Source organism: Coenobita brevimanus, chromosome 4 (genome assembly GCF_032717465.1).
Source record: "Coenobita brevimanus isolate Jiangsu-jjx chromosome 4, ASM3271746v2, whole genome shotgun sequence".
Lineage (NCBI taxonomy): Eukaryota > Metazoa > Arthropoda > Malacostraca > Decapoda > Coenobitidae > Coenobita > Coenobita brevimanus.
The window spans coordinates 27,747,368-27,770,109 of NC_136957.1; positions in this window are offsets into that span (position 1 = coordinate 27,747,368).

Consider the following 22,742-nt stretch of genomic DNA (forward strand, 5'->3'; position numbering starts at 1 on the left):
AACTCTTATTTTATTTTTTCATGTGCTCGACTCTGGGCATACGCTTCACAGCCTGCTCCCGAGGCCCAGTAGTCCTCCTACACAATATATACCTCTACATGTCACCACTTCGGCGCTAACAACCACCGTTCATATTCAATAAATCCTAGGACTGTCTCATACAGGACTGGTGTATTGGTATTAGCGGAGGTATTTTTACGACATGTCGGCGGGTCTACTGGTAGATCGGTGAAGTCTGGTTTGCATGAAATTCAAATCCTTAAACTGTTCCCTGCCCCAGCGGGGCTTGGAACCTGGGTCCGTTAGGACAGCAGGCCACCTCTCTACCGATTGAGCCACCGCCTCCCCCGATTGAGCCACAGCCACCCCCATTAGTGGCAAGGCTAGCCGTCTGGTCATGGGGAAGAGGGTGGGGGGGTCGATGTAGGGGGGTGGGGAAGGAGCGTGGTGCATGAATGCAATATACAACCTTTGTTTATACAGTATATATATATATATATATATATATATATATATATATATATATATATATATATATATATATATATATATATATATATATATATATATATATTGCCAGATGCCTTCATCTCGTAAGGGATAGTCACAAACAAATCGCCTCCATGTCGCCCTGTCCGCGTCCGTTTCACTGCCCTGCTCCCAGCTCACACCCCCCTCTCTCATATACCTCTCCACTCCAACCTTCCATCTTACCTTTGGCCTCCCCCTCCCACCCCCCTCCACCTCACTCACATACACTCTCCTCATCAGTCTCTCACTCTCCTTCCTCCCCACATGGTCAAACTACCTCATTATGTTTCTGCTAACGCTTCTTATCACATCCACATCCACACCACAACGCTCCTTCACTTCCTTACATGTCAGTCTGTCTCTCATGTGACTCCACATGCTCCTCTCAAATAACTCATTTCCACTACTCTCACTCTTGCCTTCTGTCCCTCTAACAAGGTCCAAATTTCACTTCCATACGTTAGAGTTGATATCACAATACGTTCATTTAGTAGCATTTTCACTTCCATGCTCACTTCCCTGTTTCTTATCACTGGTTTCATATGTAAATAAATAAATAAATAAATAAATCTATCTATCTATCTGTCTGTCTGTCTATCTATCTATCTATCCATTTACATATATATATATATATATATATATATATATATATATATATATATATATATATATATATATATATAACTAGATTGTTACTATTACTATGCTGCTGCTACTACTGCTACTAAACAAAATGTTGCCCGAAACTTTTAAAAATTATTTCAGCACTTGCCAATAAATGCTATTTATGACTGTTGTTCGTATTATAGTATACAACTTGTCCGAAATCTTTTACAATTAAAAAATATGTAAATATTGTGATCAAAGATTATTTTACAGATAAAATGGAAGACATTTTAATATTGTAAAAAAAATATCACACACTATATATGCCTCTCACTCAGATTGATCATTATGCAACAGTTATTAATTTATCCAATTTTCTAATATTCTTAAACAATATTAAATATTACAGATTCAACATACCCTTCAATTAACATAGAATACATTACAAAAATATGTAAATGTTGAAATTATGCAGTTTACAAAGCACAGAAAATAAATTACATTTATTCATCCTTTTTTTGTGCGTCATAGAATGGCTAAATTATTCTTTTTATCATTGTGATTGATCGGAAACGTGATTACAAACCCATCCATGTTAATACTTTCGGTTCATGTTAGTTCAGTGTGTGTGGGGGGGGGGAAGTGTTTGCGGGGGCCTACACCCCCTCATTCTCGTCCAGAGCTTCGCTACTGCTGTCATTACCACCACCAAAGCATTACGACAACTGTCAGTATTACGACGACTACCACTTTGTCTAACGCAAGAAAGCCTTGGTTTAATCACGCTTGTTCTAATGCTGTCCGCAACAAGGAGAGGGCCTACAAAAGGTACCGGAGCCAACCCACCCCTGAATCACATCATCTTTACGTTTCTGCCCGGAATCGTGCTAAGTCTGTTCTTCCTTCTGCTAAAAATAATTTCATCCGTACTAAATGCTCTTAACTCTCAAACTCAAATTGTTCCTGCTCATTCTGGCACCTTGCCAAAAGCCTTTCTAACAACTTTACCTCATCATCCTTCCCTCCTCTTTTCTATTCTGACGGTTCTGTAGCTATTTCTTCTACTGATAAAGCAGATCTCTTTGCTTAGACTTTCTCCTCCAATTCCACCTTAGACGATTCCGGTACTGTTCCTCCATCACTTCCCCCCTCTGACTTCCTCATGGCTGACATTAAAATTCCTTCAGCTGATATATTTTCTGCCATCACTGACCTCAATACTAACAAGGCATATGGGCCTGATGGAGTCCCTCCTGTTGTTCTCAAGAACTGTGCTTCTGTGCTTACACCCTGCCTAGGTAAACTCTTTCGCCTTTGTCTGTCAACTTGTACCTTTCCTTCTTGCTAGAAGTTTGCTCTCATTCAGCAGGTCCCAGAGAAGGGAGACCATTCCTAACCCTCTAACTATCATCCAATTGCTTTAACATCCTGTATTTCAAAAGTTTTCGAGTCAATTCTTAGTGGAAAAATTTTAAGGCATCTTTCCTATCACAACCTTTTTTCTGATAGTCAGTATGGGTTCCGTCAGGTACGCTTCAGTGGCGATCATCTCACCTACCTTTCAGACTCCTGGTCATCCTCCTTTCGGGACTTTGGCGAAAGTTTTGCCTTTGCACTTGACATCTCAAAGGCTTTCGATCGAGTCTGGCATAAATATTTAATTTCCAAACTGTCCTCTTACGATTTCTATCCTTCTATCTGAGCCTTCGTCGCTAGCTTCCTTTCTGGTCATTCTATAGCCGCTGTTGTAAACGGCCATCGTTCTTCTAGATCTATCAACAGTGGTGTTTCTCAGGGCTCTGTCCTATCACCAACTCTCTTCCTTTTATTTATCAATGACCTTATAACCTGTACATCTAACCGTATCCACTCATACGCTGATGACTTCACCCTTCACCTTTCCATTCGGTTCCCGCAACCCCCATCTCAGCAGTTACTTCAACAAACAAGGGGTGAGGCTATGGCACACCTAATGTCTGACTTGGCTCGTATCTCTGACTAGGGTAAAAATAATCTGGTTGTTTTTAATGCATCTAAGACTAATTTCTTACACCTATTAGCCCGACAAAATCTTCCACAGGTATACCCACTAATGTTTAATAATATTCAGCTTAATCCTGCATCATCCTTGAACATGCTTGGGGTTTCATTTACTCGGGATTTATCTTGGAAAGATCGTATTATATCTCTTGTAAAATCTGCTTCCAAGAGATTAGGTGTGCTAAGCCGACTCCGTTCCTTCTTTACCCCTGCACAATTGTTGACTCTATACAGGGGTTTTATCCGCCCCTGTGTGGAGTACAACTCTCATGTGTGGGGAGGCTCCCCACATACAGCTCTTCTCAATAGTGTGGAGTCAAAGGCTTTTCGTTACATTAACTCTCCTCCTCTTACTGATTCCCATCAACCTCTGTCTCTTCGCCGCACTGTTGCATCTTTATCTCTTTTCTATCGTTACTTCAATGGTCACTGCTCCTCTGAACTGCCTGCATGCATTCCTCCAACCCTACGATGGGTGCGTAGCACCCATCTAGCAGCAAACTCTCATCCCTTTTCTGTCCGACTCTCTAATGCAAGAGTTAACCGTTACTCCCAGTCCTTCATTTATGCAACAGGTCAACTCTGGAACTGTCTCCCTCTGTCTGCATTTCCTGCTTCCTATGATCTCCAGTCTTTCAAATGCAGTGTGTCCAGGCATCTCGAAATGATCAGATCTTGAGTTTGGCTCTCTCTTGCATTTTGTTTTTCTCTTGGAGGGAACTGTTATTGCAGGGTCATGGCCTTTGGTTCCTTCTTCCTCTCATTAAAAAGTTAAAAATTACTTCAATTACCATTGCCTCCAAAAGTAACTCAACCAATACATCTATCTATCTATTGCCAGACGTCTTTATCCCTTAAGGGGTGGCCACAAACAACGCCTCCATGTCGCCCTGTCCCCCTCCATATCACTGCCCTGCTCCCAGCTCACGTCCCCCTCTCTCATATATCTCTCCACTCCATCCCTCCATCTCATCCTTGGCCTCTCCCTCCCTCTCCCCTTCTCTACCTCACTCACATACACTCTCCTCGTCATTCTCTCACTCTCCATCCTCTCCATATGGCTAAACCACCTAATTATGTTTCTCCTAACGCTTCCCATCACATCCACATCCACACCACAATGTTCTTTCACTTCCTCATTTGTCACTCTGTCTCTCCATGTGACTCCACATGCTCCTCTCAAATAATGCTACGACCAAAACTACCACCATCATCACCACCACTGTCAAAACTAGCACAACAACTAACACCATCAATACCAAAACTAGCATAACAACTACCACCACCACCAGCACTACCACTACGTCCCCAGCAACTACAACTCTCAGTACAAACACAACTCGCAGCACTACCGTCGCCACAGCCTTCACCACTAGACCACAGTTACCATCACTACCATCATCACCACCTTCACCACTGCCACAACTGCCACCAGTACCACCACAAACATTACCATTGACACAACCACCATTATCTCCACCACTGCTATTACTGCCACTAACACAACAACAACCACTAACAACTTTCATCACAAAACACCGCAGCCATCTTTACTACCAAGACACCACAACCTCCACCACCGCCACCACAACCAGCACTATTACCACTACCACCACCACTACCACCTCGACGCCAGGCCATTCCGATATGACCTCGCTTTCATGCTTGGCGGGGTAAGGAAATTGTCCACCTAACCTTCCCCTCAGTCGTTTTGTCTCCCTTCCTCCAATCCCGTTCTCTCTCTCTCTCTCTCTCTCTCTCTCTCTCTCTCTCTCTCTCTCTCTCTCAATTACAGGACAAAACATATGCGTGTACAAAAAGCCAAACATCAGGATGCATCACATAAAGTTTTATCGTAGCTTACTGTAAACCTGGACAATCTTGGATGAACATCCAAAGTATATGCCTGGGTAATACAAACTATTGAAAGTAAAGAATCCCATATATTCCGTGGCTTTAAACTTCGCAATATATTATGGATGATAGAAAGTGAGTCATATAAATTATTATACTTCACTGGAGAGAACTTCGAGCAAAGTCAAGCCAGGAACATAGAGTTACAAATACCCCGGCTGGAGAACCCTAGTGTTACTGTAACCGTAACATAGTATGTTTTTATATGAATGTTCCAGTCATACTGCATTTGAATAGTGCTACTTCATAATAGTTCAGAAAGAAACTATTCAGCTGTGAGAAATTCTCTAAAAGAAATATATGTTTGTAATGGCAGAAAAAAATACCGCCTATCACTACGTAATCATTTCTGAGCCTACTGAATGGATATCATTTCATGCCCCTCCCTCCTCTACTCCCGGAAAATAACAAGAGACCGGTAAGCAAGGTGGCATAACAAAGACATTACTCATTCAGTATCTGGTAAGAATAGTCTTTGTAGCTGAAAACCAGCTAATAATCCGACTACAGTAAAATTATATAGTGATGCAAGGCAGTGTAAGCAATTAATTCGTCACGACGAGTTAATGAAAAATAAACCTGCACAGGAAAAATGCTATGAACTCTCAAGTATTTTACATTTATGTAAGAAACATGAAACAATTGAAAACTGGTAATAATCCACTGGTAAGTCAAAATGAGAAACTAACATCGGATAACCATGAAATATATTAATTTTCTACCTAGAAGAGATTTTCAAGTCATCCTTTACCACTGACAGTACAGAAATATCTAATATTCTTGTAAATTATCTGCAGCACAGATTACATCTCTGTTACATATAGTCATATGATATGACATTTAATGAAACTGAACATCAACAAAAATCATAATACTGAAAAATTACTCTATTAAATTCTCAACTAAATTAATAATCTTCTCTCTTAATATTTTTAAGTGACACTGCGAAAAAGAAAGGTCACTGAAGAACAGATGTTACCAGACACATTTTCTCTTTTTAAGAAAGATGACCGGAAGTCGGAACACAACAGAGAAAATTAACCCAATGTCCCTATTATCCAAGTTGCTGCAGATAAGGCAACCTGATGGCAGAGGCCAGGGTGACTTGAAGATGATTTATTTATGGCCATGCCCTCCAGAATTAGGGAATCTGGCTGTACTGTAGAGACAGGTCATGCTTCACAAATTTGCTCGAGATTTAAAATAACTCAATCACTGCCAAATCAGAGCTTAACCTATTGATACAGGATACAGGTACAACACCAATTTTCTGGCACCCTTGGTTCCAAAGCCTTGCCGGATAAACCGTTTTGCCTGAAAACTGAGGCCACATGCCACATACTGTACAATAATTCAGTAGGGACCAGAGATCGCTTTAATAGTTCAGCAATACACTCTGTCCCATTATCCTTCAGTGTAATGACACTCATGTTCTAGTCTAAATTCTTAATGGAACAATGGAGCCTGGTTTGTTATCAAGCTACCTGACAAGTCAACTTCATCTTTTTTTTTTAATGTGAGAAAGAAGGAACCAAAGGCCATGAGCCCGCAATAAGAGTTCCCTCCAAGAGAAAAACAAAATACAAGAGAGAGACAAATTCAAGATCCATTCATTTCGAGATGTCTGGACACACTGCGTTTGAAAGACTGGAGATCATAGGCAGCAGGAAATACAGACAGAGGGAGACAGTTCCAGAGTTGACCTGTTGCATAAATGAAGGACTGGGAGTAACGGTTAACTCTTGCATTAGAGAGTTGAACAGAAAAGGGATGAGAGTTTGCTGCTAGACGGGTGCTACACACCCATCGTAGAGGTGGAGGAATGCATGCAGACAGTTCGAAGGAGCAGTGACCATTAAAGTAGCGATAGAAAAGAGATAAAGACGCAACAGGGCGGTGTAGAGACAGAGGTTGAAGGGAGTCAGTAAGAGGAGAGTTAATGAGACAAAAAGCCTTTGACTCCACCCTATTGAGAAGAGCTGTATGTGGGGAGCCTCTCCACACATGAGAATTGTACTCCACACAGGGGCGAATAAAACCCCAGTATAGAGTCAACAATTGTGCAGGGGTAAAGAAAGAATGGAGTCGGCTTAGCACACCCAATCTCTTGGAAGCAGATTTTACAAGAGATGTCTGCATAGAATTTCAATATTTTTCCCAACTGTTTCTCTCTACCATGAGCAGTTGATGAATACCATATATGACACTCAACTTCCGCATGGGAACACCATGGTCCATTTTTTCCTGCTTTATTGTTCTTTGTATTTAGTATATTAAAAACATCTTACAGTGTCAGATCGCCCCAAATACTGTTATTACATCACTGTAACCAGAGATGTGAATCAAAAAACACATGAAGATGTAGGCACCCAATGCAGTAGGTCTCTGGGTAGGCACCTAACGGTTACCATGGTAACATCGTGCCTCGTGGTCCAGGTCATTAGATCTTGCTCGAGGCGACTGGCTTCCACATGCAGCCAACCAAAAAGCGTAATAACATTTAATGCACTCCACACTCACTTGTAAAGTGTCTAACTAGATTCTAGGGTTGGATATAACCTTTTGATTTGACTGTAGTAGTAATAAAGAATAAACTGAAGTGGCAATATAGTATTTAACCCCTTAACCACGGGGCATCACTTTTGTGACTCTTGGGAGCAAGGGATCATACAGCGGGGCGTCACTTTTGTGATTCTGTGTTATTTTGAATTCGCCCAGGCTTTCAAGTGGTGGCTTGTATCATCTATCAGTACTGCCAATGTCCAACACTAGTCAGCACTCCTAATCTCATCTGTGCTCCCATCCATTGTTGACAATTTAGCCATTTCTCCCTGTTCTTGACTCCCCTCCCTACCTCCCCTCCATTACCCTCTCCTCTCGCCTGCCCGCCCGTGCTATGTTAAGTAAATCTTCCCTGAATTTTCCACTGATTTCATCCATTGAAATAAGTCCTATGCCCTATTCTTATACCAAACAATACAAACAAAAAAGAAATAAGGTAAGTGAGAGTGCCATACACCTGGAATTGGCTAATTATCACCTGACAACACCTCACGTGCACTCGTTCGCTAATTTTCGCTGTTTATTTCCCCTTGAAATATGCATAGTCTATTCTCATAATAAAAACATATATAAGGAGGGAAGGGAGAAGCCTATGATATTTACATTCACTTGGAACTACCTAATTAATAATGTATTGTCTAGATTTCCTGCAAATCATTTCATAGCTATATATTAGCAGCTCTCACGAGGCTGACGTTGGCAGTAATGCATTCTCCCTAATTAGGCCACCCTGGCCCACCAGTATCAGTTTACTGTCGTCTTTCAAGGTGAAAGTATGTCGGATTCGCGCCCGCTAACTTCCGCCGCTCTTTAGCCCCATGCAAAGGGCCCTGTGACCTCTATCCCCTACTAAACCTCGTGTGGAAAGAGGTAAAGGGCTGACAATTGATATAGAGTGACTACGATCTTTCTGGTTAGTAAAACAGTGCAAGTGGAATTGTAAATAATGTGTAAATAATGTGTAAACAGCAAGTGAAAGCAATGAATGTAAATAAAAGTGAACAGTGGAAAATAGTTTTATAAGTTACTGCAAGTGACAGTGCCTAACAGTGTAAATAAAATACAAATGTAAACAATGTAAATAAAATAGAGAACATAAATAGAAATGTAAATGCGTAGTATTATAAGAATACAAGTATATATACTAGGAGTGATGAAGGTGAAAGTTTCACTCTAGCATGTATGAATACTATGAGTTATGAGAGTAAACGTGAAAGTGACATTCACTCTCAATGCTAGTAAACAGGACGAGAAAGTGAATGCTACGTATTTTACTGAAAGAAATTGAATGCCTACGGTGACAATAAACTACTATTACTGAAGGAAACTTTTGGATAAAGACTGTAGATATATATATAAGTGTTATATAGTAATAGAAATATAAACTGTGAGTGTTTTTATGAATAATGACAGAATACCAGCAGTGAACGATGTCAAGTGGGAAGGTCATACGCCCTCGTAATTTTCCTTGCTTTCACAGTGTTTTTTTTTTTTGGAGTATGGGTTCCAAACTATTTGAGAATCACAGAATAGTGTTTCTAGTGATAATACCAGGCTGTGGTAATCATATTATGGGTTGTCGGGAAGTGTAAAGTGAAGACTTCGTTACCCAACTTCAGAGGTCTCCACAAGTCCTACGGTACTCGACGAAGGCTCAACAAACACCCCAGGAGAAAGCTGAAGGTATTTGCCATAAGCATATATGATTATAATATTCTAGGTCTAATAACTGATTTTTGGCAAATATTTTTAGAGAGTCTGTTGGAGCGCGAACATGGCCGCGGGAGCCGCAAGTCAAAGCAAAACAAGTCCGTGGTTAAGGGGTTAAGGATAAACTTACCTAAAAGAATGGTCAATTTTATGAGGTGTCATATTCACAAGAATAGAAAATGGTGGCTAGGACTGGAAATTTGTGAGAATTTTGTATTCACAGAAGAAATACATTGATAACAATGCTGGCTCACAAAGTTAGGAGAAATATGAGACAAAGGAGTCGTCCGATTCACAATCGAGAGTAGCAAAGTCGGGGTTAGTATTCGGATCTTAGGCAAAAAAGTGAGTGTATACTTGTGGACCCTGAACCATTTATTTATTATTACCAGTTATTGCTTTGCTTGCTTATTGAGAGGCTTCGTCATTGCGTTAATCTGAAAGACCAATTAACCACGATGAAGGGGTTTCACTGTACTCAAATAGACAATGCTTGCACAAGCTTTCAAGGAGCAGGCTGTGAAAAAAAAAAAGTTTATGAATGATATGCTCGTTTCAAGAAAGGCAACATAGTCCAAAACTCTCCATGTCCTGACTGTGATCTTTAAAACAAATGAAAACATCAAGAAAATTCAACAGGCAAGCTTGGAAGATCATCGTCGCACAACTGACGAACTAGTGGAGGCCATTGGCTTTTCTTGGAGTCTAGTCCAATGGATTATGGCACAGGATCTTGGCATGGACTGAGTCTCTGCAAAATTCATCTCCAGACTTCTAACAGAATATCACAAAGCAAATCGTGTGAACGTATGTCAGGGCTTGAAAGAACAGTTGAGAAATAACCCAGAAATTCTTTCAAATGTCATTATGGATGACGAGACCTGGGTTTACGGATTTGACTCTGAAACCAAGCAGCAGTCCTGTCAGTGGAAGACACCAACATCAAGAATGAAAAAAAGTGCGTCAGGTCAAATCCAACAAGATATTAATCTTGATTTTTGACACCGAGGGGGTTGTCCATAAAGAAATCGTCTTTTGTGGACAGACTGTAAACCAGCAGTTTTACATTACAATGCTGAGGCGTCTACGGGAAAGCATCAGGCGCAAACGTCCAGAGTAGTGGCACACCCAGAAATGGTTCTTGCATCACCACAATTCCTTATAACAAAATGGGTTGTCAGTTCAGCAGTTTTTGGCCAAAAACAATGTCGTTGTTGCTCAACATTCCCCATGCTCATCAGATTCGTTTCCTGGGATTTTTTTTTTCTTTTTTTGTTGTTGCCCAAGATAAAGTTACTATAGAAAGGCAGAAGATTTGGCAAGTTAGAAGAATTCCAGGAACAAAGAAAAAAAAAAACGCAGGAATCTCTGGATATGTTGACATAGACGACTATAGGAAATGTTCCCAGGAATAGGGAAGGCACTGGAACAAGTGTATAGCGTCTCAAGAGGAGTGTTTTGAAGGGAACTAAAATGGATTGTAATGACGTTTTTTCTTCATAACTCCAGGAATCTTGGGTCCCCCTCGTGTGTGTGTGTGTATATATATATATATATATATATCTATATATATATATATATATATATATATATATATATATATATATATATATATATATATATATATGTGTGTGTGTGTGTGTGTGTGTGTGTGTGTGTGCATAGAGTTACATGTGCTTTTACTACTTCAGCCTTGTTTTTAAGGTTTCTGGCACTGTGCCACCTTTACATATTCATACAGTCTGTGCAATGTGCTTTTCAAACGTGTTTCATTAATGTTGTAAAGCCTCTGTGTCAGGATGTTTGTAAAGCCTCTGTGTCAGGATGTTATGAAGTTTAGTAAAATACTCAACTCAGAAGAGCCAGAGTAATGAAGGGGCTAATGAAGGCTCAGACTAACCCTTTCCCATTGGAAAAGTCTCAGATAAGTCTGGAGACGATAACAAGAAGAAGCACTTAGACATGACAACACCCATGCCTACTGATCAGTCCAAAGCCAAACATCTGACTTTCCTGCGACCATATCCTTCAGCTGATTGTTTTTGGATTTAAAGAGTCTTTTCCTTGCGTGACCCTCAACTCTCCCACTGTTTGGTCCAAACTGGATTTAAAATGTTTTTAATTGATCTTATGCTGTGGCCTTGAGTTTTGACCTATTGTTCTCTAAATGGAATTGCTTCATTTCTGGCTTACTTTAAACTCTTCCACCAACTTTGATCCAGTTAAAAAAAAAAAATGAATTAAGTGATCGAAACTTCGACCTGCTGTGACCTTTACCTTCGACCGATTATCTTCAAAATTAAATCGCTTCACCCTTTGCTGACTCCCATCCTGCAGTAAGTTAGTGAAAATTGGATCAAACTGTAAAAATTGCCTTGGCTCAACCCGTGGCCTATGTCCTTTTCGGCCAATATGTATCACATGTCATACTCATGGAGATTGATGCAAGGCTATGGGCTAAAGATGAAGAACATGTAGAAATTAGGAGTTTTCAGCCGACTGTGTGCTTGATGTTTCGAGGATTGCTTTAGGTACAGGGAATATCGAGAACTGATGTTAAATGTTTATACAGATACTAAACCTGTTTGTTGGGAGTTAGCAAGGATTGCTTTTGTTAAGACTAATGGGCGTATCGGAGCCATCCCTACGAGTACGTTCCGTAGTATCTCAAAATTGAGTGTCTACCGACATCTCTGATAACAATCGACTCTGGACAACGAGGAAGGCCGATTCCAACTTCAGTACTCCACCCAACATACACTGACACAATTAACCTAATATGAACTGTTCTAATATAAAACAACTTTTCCTTACAAAATCTTGTATCAAACTATTGTTATGAGTCCATATTATATTTACAAATCATAATAGATAGATAGATAAATAGACAGATAGACAGCTCTATGTGAGCCTGGGAATGGGAAATGATCTTGCAAGTTAAACTGAGGAAAAGCTGATGACAGATTAGGAAGTAGCAATGTCAGGAGATGATGCAGGTAGTTTGTCAGCGAAATAGCAGGAGAACAAAGCCTAGTGACATACACACATACTCACACACAGGTTTCTGGAACTTTCCAACCACAGTGTAACACACGTGACACGACCACTGTTTCACCAGAATTTAGGAAAGAGAGCTCAGGAGGAGAGAGGCCATAGAATCGGCAGGTAGTAGGGAGAAAGGCTTAGCAACTTGGAAGAGAGAGAGAGAGCGAGACAGGGAGGTAGCTAGCGGGACTCTACTTATACTTCACTCGCGTGTGAGAGACTTTGTTTAATATTTCCAAGACAAATAAAAATAGTCCCATACTATTCTTTACCTCTCCTGTCATTGCATGACAAATAGGAACCAAGATTATCTACTTACAAACAACTCAAGTATAACAACCGCTCGTCCACAAGTCTAATAGATAACTTCTCTACAAGTAACTACAAAGTCTTTTATGATATTTGGTAGCAGCGAAAGAACGCACCTCGTCTTCAAAACAACAATGAATTTCTACAAAAGCAGGCGACACTCTATAAGATTAACTTCAGTTCTTCAGTGAATTCCTACAAAATCCAGCCTACAATGCAAATAGCCTACAAGTCTACAAAACAACTCTATAATCTTCACGTAACTTCAAGCAGCAGCAAGAAGAATAAAAAACAAAGCAAGTAAAGAAAAGGAAATATTAAAGCGACAAGCTAACATACCCCTACCACTCTCTTCCGCCTACCTCCATTGCTGACGCAGAGGTCAAGACACGCAGCAAAACACCAGAGCCACATTAATAACGCGACTTACTCACCTTTCTTCACCCAGCTTAAGCATCGCTACTCAGTATTCACCACAGCTACCAGTGTGGGAAGCCGACGTCACCATGTTCTGAGATGACATCACAACGCGAGTTTGCCACGCCAAGCAACGTGTGACTGGCACCAGGCACTTCTCGCCCACTACTCATTACTCATTATTCACATAGCTCCTACTCCTACTCATTTATTTCCACAGTACTGAGTTGGAAATTCGACGTTCTATGCTGAGGTTTGCCTGGGACAGCTGTTAACCACCACAAGCACCAGGCCATGGAATTTCCTGAGTAATATCGTCCATCAACACAGCACTAGAATTATCAGGAGATCTTCAATCAACCCTGCATTTTTCTTCCGAGATCGACTTTTGTATCGACACACCTCTACGATCTGTATCAAGTGGGTAAAATTATACTTACTCATTTCTTCTCAGTGCTAAAATTAGCTAAATTCAACTTTTTTTACTTATTTCCATATATACACTTATACACTCACTATCTATCATTTATTTCAACTTATTTACTGATCTATTTTGTTAGGACATAAATAAACAAAAGGCGTATTTCATAACACCATATCTTAATGACAGGAATATTTTCGCCACCACCCACGTTAATACCAGATGACACACAATTAGCCACAACAACAGACTCACAATTAAGAGAGCACCAAGGCAACCCACCCCTTGTACAAACCTCACCACAAACTAAAGACCAAGAAACAAATACGGCAGTTTCAGATGATGAGTGGGAAACCTCCTCTGATGTAGCAAGTGAGGACTTTGTCGCTGACTTGCACACGTATGCCAATATACTTAACAGGGTTCACCGGTCCGGTCGTACATATTCCACCATTCCCTCACACAACGATAAACAAGTCCAAGATAAATTAACAGAGCAAACAGTGAAAATGAATCAAGAAACAAATACCTATGATCTAACAACCACACCTCATGTGTTTGTGTACCATGAGGATAAAACTGCCCCAAAATTTTCTGGCACAGAAAAAGATCGCATTGATGTCATTTCATTAGTCAGTCAGTGCGAACAAATGTTCATCAAGTGCCACATACTAGATGAACAAGAGAAAATTGCTATTTTTTCATCTTGCATAAGCCAGGAAAGATGTCCAGCAAGCAATTTATTGCGATCAGATAAGCTCCATGAAGCTAGGACATATGATGAATTTAAAACTGAATTTTTGAAGAAATTTTCTGGAGGTATGAACTTCTTGCCAGGTATAATTCCAGAATTACATAAAATTGTAGATCTTGTAAGGGAGCACACTACAAACCATGTGCTCAGTGAAATAACTGCTGATGTCTCCACAATCAAAAGAACATTGTTAGTTACTTTGGAAAACTCAAATTGGATAACAGATGATGGAAAGATGTCCCCAGACCTCGTCGTGGACATCATTGGTTATGTAGCTGCCTTGTGTAAATTACCTGATATGACCCTTAAGATCGCCAAGACGATCGTGTACACCCCAGGCATGTGCTTACTAGACTTAATGAACGAGGTAGAGATGCAGTGCAGTAAAGCAGGTATGGTTGATACACCTGCACATTCTAGTAGAATGAGGGTACCTGAGACAGTATCAGCTGTGAAAACATCTACACCGACCCCATACAGAGAACAAAATCGATCGTGACCCGAAAGCAGGCAGACCAAACAACCAAACATGACGAGGCCTCGATCACAGACTCCAGGCTACAGGCAGTCTCATAAGTTTTCGTGCAGCCCGAGCAGGTCTCGCGCCATAAACAACACTACTTATGGGAAATCACATCGTAGGTCACAGTCAAGGGATAGGTCCATTCTATGTCATTATTGTGCAAAACCAGGACACACAAGGTATGAATGCTTTATCAAAGCAAAAGAGGACAAACAAAAGACACAAGGATTTGGTCCTTACTGTAGGCATCATAGATACCAAGGGCACTGGACCAGTGATTGCAAAACAGTAGAAAAAATTGTTTCTATGTTCAAATCGGGGGAAGACCAAGTCATGACAAAAAACGAACAAACGTAAAGAAAAACAAGTCTAAAATTCACATAGGAGGCATGTTGGGAAATGAGTGTATCTTGATACCAGCTGTATGTGAGGATCAAAACGTTTCCTTATTTTTAGATACAGGCTCTCCAGTGAACTTAATTACACATGAAGAAATAAATAGAATTCTTAAAAATAAAAAGAAAGTAACTTTTCTGGATGAAGCTGATTTAGATTTATACACGGTAGATGGAAAACAAATTACAGTGAAAGGTAAGATAAAATTAAATATCAGTTTCACAGAGACTACAAGACCATTCTCTGCATTTTTCTATATCGTTGAAAACTTAGCAATTAAAGCTCATATGTTAATGGGCTTAAGATCCATGAGAGCTGAGAACATAACTATACTCCCACAAATGAATGGAATACACTTTGACAATGAATTCATAGAGGAAATACCTTCAGAACCCTCACCGATTGGTAGAAGAGAGCCAAAAAGAATTGGTAACATTAAAGGCTTAAACAAACATACACAAACAGATGAGTGTATAGATACACTCCCTTCACCAACCCCATCCTCCAGAATTTGTGACCCAGATAACAGTACTTATTTATCAATTTTTCCAGCCCATCTCACTAATGATTTAGTTATACCACCTAATTCCTACATGAAAGTTACCATAAAGAGCAAATTACGGATAGTACTGTTCTTGTCATAGAAGAATTATGTAAAGTAAAGGGATTGTCAGTAGAAAACGCATTATGTCATATGAACGACGAAGGGCACACTCAGATATTCATTATTAATCACATGAATGGGGAAGTTCAGTTGAAAAAGGGGACTTGCATAGTTAATATTCAAAAATGTCCTGCCTCTGTGAAGGAAACAGTTATAGCTGGAGTGACAAGTGAGATAAAATCTACAGATAGAGAAAGAATAAAAGAGAATTTAATTCACTCAGGTGAATCTGATGAAGAAAATGATTTGTTAACCCTGCTGGAAACACACAGGGACACCGTAGCATTGCCCGGAGAACAATTAGAGTGTACTACCTTGATTAATTACATGATTAATGTACACCCAGAAACACCACCAATTTTCGTAGCAGCTTACCGCATACCACACTCCCAACGTACACTTGCAAATCAGTATGTCGATGAAATATTAAAATTTGGAATTATTGAGCCTTCAGTCTCCCCGTGGAATGCCCCATTATTCTTCGTGCCCAAACGAAATGGAGAAATGCGTGCGGTAGTAGATTACCGTAAACTAAATAATCACACAATCCCAGACAGATTTCCCATGCAATTGCTAAGCGACGTTCTACAGAATATTGATCCTGAGAATAACATATTCTCAACCATCGATCTCCTAATCGGCTATTATCAAATCCCGGTATCGAAGGAGTCACGTAAATACACTGCCTTTTCCACAAACAGAGGCCATTATCAATATACAAGAATACCAATGGGACTGAGGACAGCCCCAGGCACATTCCAGCGTCTTATGAATTACGTATTGTCCGGAATTTTAGGACAAGGAATATTTGTTTATCTTGACGATATTATAATCGCAACGAAGAATATTAAGGATCATCTCAGGAAATTAGACTTATTCTTACAAAAGCTTAGTGATGCTGGTTTAAAAATTAAACTTTCTAAATGCAAATTTTGCTTTAAGGAAATAAATTTCTTAGGCCACAAATTAAGTTCTGATGGTATTCACACCACTGATGACAAAATACAGGCAGTGAGAGATTTTCCTGTACCCACTACGACTGACGAAGTTAGACAATTTTTACGGCTGGCTGGGTACTATAGGTCATTCATACCACAGTTCTCTCATATAGCCTTTCCTCTATTCCAACTACTCAAAAAAGATGCTGTATTCCAATGGGAAGAAGAACAAAAAAGGGCATTTAACAATCTACAAATTAAACTAACAAATGCACCTTGTTTAGCATATCCAGATTACACAAAAATCATTTCTTATTTGTACAGACGCATCAGTTAAAGGATTAGTGGCTGTACTGATGCAGGAAGATAAAAGAGGAAAAAATCAACCAATTGCATTTGCCAGCAGACAAACAAGAGGTGCAGAGAAAAATTATTGCACTACAGACTTAGAGGCACTTGCAGTGGTTTTTGCATTACAAAGGTTTCGAGATTTGGTATATGGTTACGAAATCCACTTATTCACCGACCATAAACCACTGGTGGGTTTGTTTAACCCGCCCCGTCCCGACCACTTTTTGACCACTGGTACCCCCCAATCCCGACCATTTTTCGACCCTTTTTTTTTTTGCCAAAATTTTCGCTTTTGGTGAGAAACATCGAAATTTCATAGAGAAATCGCTCACCTGAGGTTTAAAATACTCATTACAGGTAGGAGAGCCTCCTTACCTTACTGGGTTTTCTATCAGGCTGGCACCAAAGAAAACGAGTCCTATGGGAGGATAACTATTTCACACCACTCATAAACGGTATTTATTTATTTACTGTTACGAATTTATATGTAGTACAAGAGTATATTGGTTTTCAAGCAGTAATATAGGCATTATAAGCATAGTTTCACTCACTAATACCTGACTTTTTTTTGCCACATTACCTGATCATCATTTCTAACTGTTTCTTCCTCTAATGCTATGTAAAGTTTGTCCTCCACATTGTCATTGATTGGGGAATCACTCTGGCCCTGAATTTCGTACCGTGGCATTACATGGCTATACTGGCCAGGTCACTGATAACAGGTGAATTGCTGAGAAAAGGGCATGCAGGGGGGGGGAGGAGGTCATGCTGGGTAAGGCATTGTCTCTGCCTGGCATCTTGTTGAGGCAGGTGTCCCGTGTATACGTACCAAAAATGACTCGCGAAAATTGAAAATTGTGGAAATTATGAACCTTGCAATTGCAGGACGTTGCAGTACGTCCTCAGGATTAGCTGTGACAAAACGTGAGGACGTGGAAGTACGTCCTTGGGACGGTGCGGGTTAAAGAAAAACTCCTTTCTGGGAGGAGAGCATGATGGAAATGTACAGATGAAAACTACAATGTACAAATTCATTATATACAAGGAAAAATGAACATAGTAGCTGACACATTATCTAGGAACCCGAACACAATTCAGGTCGCGGCGTTAGATCTCAAAGGAAATATCCCAAACCACGATGATATAGCAAAGGCACAAAGAGTTGACCCAATATGGTCTAAAGTTATATACAAGTTAGAAAGTGGAGATGACTTACAATTACCCAAACTGCATGTCCCACTCAAACAATTCACAATGGTCAATAATACATTATACAAGATTAACTCTAAACAACCAAAACGCCAAAGAAACACTAACCAGTTGGTAGTACCTAATGACATGATACCCCAAGTATTACGTACGATACACGATAGCCCACATGCAGGACATCCTGGAAAGGATAAGACATTCAACCAAGCCCAGCTGTTATATTACTGGCCTTCATTACGAAAAGATATAAACAATCATATAGACAGCTCTGGAACTGTCTCCCTCTGTCTGTATTTCCTGCTGCCTATGATCTCCAGTCTTTCAAACGCAGTGTGTCCAGGCATCTCAAAACGATTGGATCTTGAATTTGGCTCTATATTGTATTTTGTTTTTCTCTTGGAGGGAACTGTTACTGCGGGCTCATGGCCTTTGGTTCCTTCTTCCTCGCATAAAAAAAAAGAAAAAAAGATGCGAATCATGTGCGAAACACAAAGGATACCCAATCACACCTGCACCGATGGGTAATTACCCTGTACCACATCAGCCATGGGACGTTGTCGCTGTTGATTTACTCACGAAGCCATTCTCATACAATAATAACCTATACTTATTCGTAGTAACGGATCATTTTTCCCGTTATGTCATTTTAGCTCCAATTAAAGATAAGACAGCAGAGACAGTAGCAAAGGCAATAACAGATAATGTAATATGTCGCTTTACTACTCCAAAGGTACTAATAAGTGATAATGAAGGAGAATTTAATTCTGAGATCTTACAAGAAATATGTAAACAATACAACATCAAAAAGGTTAACGTTTTAGCCTATCACCCAGCATCGAATGGGTTGGTAGAGAGACTAAATAAAAAAGTATTAGATGTGCTACGACACGTTCTCAGTGAAAATTATGCAAGCTGGGATGATTGGATTCCCAGAGTAGAAGCCTCAATTAATGGATCTATAAATAAATCAATAGGTGACACACCACATTTCATTATATAGGGAACAGATAAAAAACTACCATATGAGCTCCTAGAAGGTGACAGTATGCCCATATACAATTACGATGATTACTCTAAACTCCGTTTACGTGAATTCCAGGACATTCACAAAAGAGTCAAAAAACAATTAACGATGTCCAAGGAAGAAATGACGGAGGCATTTAACAAGAAGGCAAGAGATTCACCTATCAGCTTAGGAGACATTGTTTACGGTATCATTCATACGAGAGACAATTATTTATCCCCAAAATTTGAGGGCCCATACAGAGTAATTAACATAAAAGCAAACAAAGTTTTAATTAAGTCACTGTCAAGTGGCGAAGAGAAACAAGTTCATATTGACCATTTAAAACGAGTTTCAAGGGAATTATCCCATAATTATTCAGCCTCGGATACAACCGAACAGGCGAACGTACCTCAAGAAACCAAGCAAGAAAACAACAATGATTACAAATAGAAATTAAGGTCATATACCAAACAATCGAACATAGGTGCAACTGTTCCAATAAAATCTGCAGTACGTCATTTACGATAATTAAATATCGATTTAAACTCCTTCTATAAATGAAATAACAATCAACCGTAACGCATATCATCACTATCATCGACCACAGCATGACCATATTCGGAAATTAATAGATTTTTCTTTTTCGGTAGGTTACGATGAAGGAACTTATGCTATGGATTCTCCTCTACATAGCAAGAGGATATGTGCACTTAGACCCCAAACACATAGTACGACAAGGATGCCTTATAGCTCCAACGGCCACGACTACAATCGTCAAGGACGTCATGAGTACTGAAATAAGTCTAGATTACTTGTATGAATTACCTACTTATCTAGACAATCTTGCGAAGCCGATGCGAACTCTGGACTTCATGTTAGGAAATTATGTTTCACAAGCACATAACACAAAGGAAGTGAATGAAATGGCAAAGTTAGCGAAATGGAAACTAGAATAGGCAAAGTCAACTATGCTCATCATGATCCAAGATCTCCCATCTTATGGAACGGAGGTACTGAGCGACAGGAACATCACACGTACTCGTCAAAAGCGCGGTTTGTTCAACCTGAGTGGCGCAGTTCTTGGGAACATCTTTGGATTGGCTACAGAGGATGACCTTAAAGAAAAAACAACAATTTAATAAGATAGCTCAAATACTAACATACCAAGATAAATTCATCACAGGACAGAACTCAGCAATGAAGACAATTGTGAAAAATCTGAAAAAGGCAGAAAACATAGCTCTCGAGAGTGTAGATAAAATAAATGAAATGGAAGGAAACATTACACTTTTCCAACACTTCTCCATCATCACAGAACATATTGACACGATTCTACTACAATTAAACAGCACTAGAGATCGTTTCAGGGCACTTATGCAAGGAATTTCGAATGCTGGTGATGGCAAGATCACAATTGACTTACTCCCAGTTCATGAGCTACGTCAGATAATTAGTCAAGGCATACATAAACATAAATTGAAGCCGTTGTTCCGCAGTAGAGAATTCATGCAATATTATCCATATTTAGAAGCAACACTAACACCAACATCAGTAGTAGTTGATGTACTATTCATAACTGAAGACCTGTTCACAGTATACCAAATACATCCCTTCCCCTATAAAAATAACAACACTTTGGTCATCATCAACATCAACACAGACACCGAACTCATCATGGTCTCCAAGAGACGGGACACTGTCACTTTCGCAAGTTAATCAACGATTGAACGAAAGTGCCGCACATCCTTACATGCTGTTCATCTTTGTCCTGCGTACATTTTCACGTTTCAGCCTACTGATACAGTCCCTTGTGAAATGGCTAACATCAGAAATGACAATATTCATAATCATTGCAACTTCACTTTTGATCCAGATAAACTTGTACACCATCAACGCATCGGACACTCACAGTCTTTTTATTTCACTCATAACACATCAGTTTACATAGTCTGTCCAGATATACCACCATCTCATACTTCAGCCTCAGGATTATACATAGCACCAGACTACTGTGTGGTATTTACACCAGCCATGTCTACTTTATCCACCATCAATCACTATGCGATTCCCAATGATACACACAAACATTTCCACCCACTGCCTGATATGGACTTAAACATGAGCACAAGTATTAAGTTGACTTCACCTAAATCTGAAACTATGCAACTGATCAATGAAACAATGAAGCCCTGAGAAGATTTGAGTTTGCGTATGTTCAACCCATATTATGTGTAAAACCCAGCACCTACTGTCTTTATAATCTTCTGCATTGTACGAGGGTATTTGCAGTACTGCTGTTCGCAATGCACAGAATGCATACAAGAACTGCAAATTTGGAGTCAGTATTTAGTGGGGGGAGAGTTAACATCCAAGTTAACCCCCCTGAATGAAGTGTACATATTTTGTATATAGTATTAAATATATATATATATATATATATATATATATATATATATATATATATATATATATATATATATATATATATATATATATATATATATATATATATATATATATATATATATATATATATATATATATATATATATATATATATATATATATATATATATATATATATATATATAATACAAAGAAGAATGACCCATGTATGGCATACAAGTACCATTATCTTTAAATGAAATATTAATAACTCTTACCATAATCTTAATTTTAAACTATTTTTTTTTCTTGTATGGATGCATTTCACTACAATAACCCAAGTACATACTGTATTACAGTTAGATAGTTTACTTTTAATGCATTTATTCAAATATGTATACAACTTGTTTAAAATGTAATATTACTGGATAATTGCTATTTACTATGAATGTTATATGTATACAATATTATAATCAATATTATGTACTAATAGATTAGCATATGTCAATGATAATTGCTGTCGGAAGACCTTCAGCGGCGTGGGCCAAGCGATGTTATGAGTCCATATTATATTTACAAATCATAATAGATAGATAGATAAATAGACAGATAGACAGCTCTATGCGAGCCTGGGAATGGGAAATGATCTTGCAAGTTAAAATTAGGAAAAGCTGACGACAGATTAGGAAGCAGCAATGTCAGGAGATGATGCAGGTAGTTTGTCAGCGAAATAGCAGGAGAACAAACCCTAGTGACATACACACATACTCACACACAGGTTTCTGGAACTTTCCAACCACAGTGTAACACACGTGACACGACCCCTGTTTCACCAGAATTTAGGAAAGATAGCTCAGAAGGAGAGACGCCATAGAATCGGCAGGTAGTAGGGAGAAAGGCTTAGCAACTTGGAAGAGAGAGAGAGAGAGAGAGAGCGAGACAGGGAGGTAGCTAGCGGGAC